Here is a 910-nt window from a genome sequence, read left to right on the forward strand (position 1 = left end):
GGGGCTCAAGAGGCCCCAAAGGAGGGCTGTGTACAGGCCCGGCGCGCGGTAGGGCACGGGCCCGGCCCAAGGGGACGAGGACACGTTGAAGGCCGACCTGAAGAAAGTGGCTGGGGGGGGGGGGGGGGAAGGGGTGCAAAGGACAAGCGCCCAGAGCACAGCCACCGTCTAGTCCTAGCCCCACGCACAGCCCCGACCCCAGCCCATTGGGGGTTGTTTTTGCAGATGCCCCCACGCACCACAGTGCAATTCGACGCCTGGAGCCGGCCGCGAACGCAACAGGGTGGCAGCCCGTTTTGTGGACCCTGGAAGCAAGAAGAGAGCGGGGGAAGGAAGAGGAGGGTTGCCGACACCCTGCAGGATGGCCCTGGAGGCTCCAGGAGTCAGACGAGCGCGGGACCCGGGGCATTCATTTAAACAAACATTAAATGTAGAATCCGAGTGCAGGAGGCCTACGTTTTAAACGTAGTAGCAATGTGCGTCCGCCTTCCCGACGCAACGCCTACGCACCGTCATCCGCAGCCGACACACGTGAGCACGTCTGCGTTGCGTGTCACGAGCATGCTGGCGTTTCGGAAACCTGGGAGAGATTCAAAACACAAGAGTTGGCCACCCTCATCCCAGCCTGCGTATCAGCAAGCTGTGGTAAGAGGTCATCTTCGAATCAAAGGATTGAAGAAGAGGAAGAGGAAAAAAATCTACCAGACAAGACCCTTTTCCCTTGCGCTCCGATGTCAGATAACACAACCAAACAGTAAGGATAAGGAAAAAGGTTGATAAGCTAATCACCCTCCTCTGAGTGAGAATCAGGTATTTCTTTTATAATGGATACTTTTCATCATACAGCAATTCTGCAGGAGTAGGAAGTTCTAATATTGACTTCTTGTTCTTTTAAACAGACGCCCCTGAT

This window comes from Alligator sinensis, unplaced genomic scaffold (assembly GCF_000455745.1).
Source record: "Alligator sinensis unplaced genomic scaffold, ASM45574v1 scaffold207_1, whole genome shotgun sequence".
In the NCBI taxonomy this organism is placed as follows: domain Eukaryota; kingdom Metazoa; phylum Chordata; order Crocodylia; family Alligatoridae; genus Alligator; species Alligator sinensis.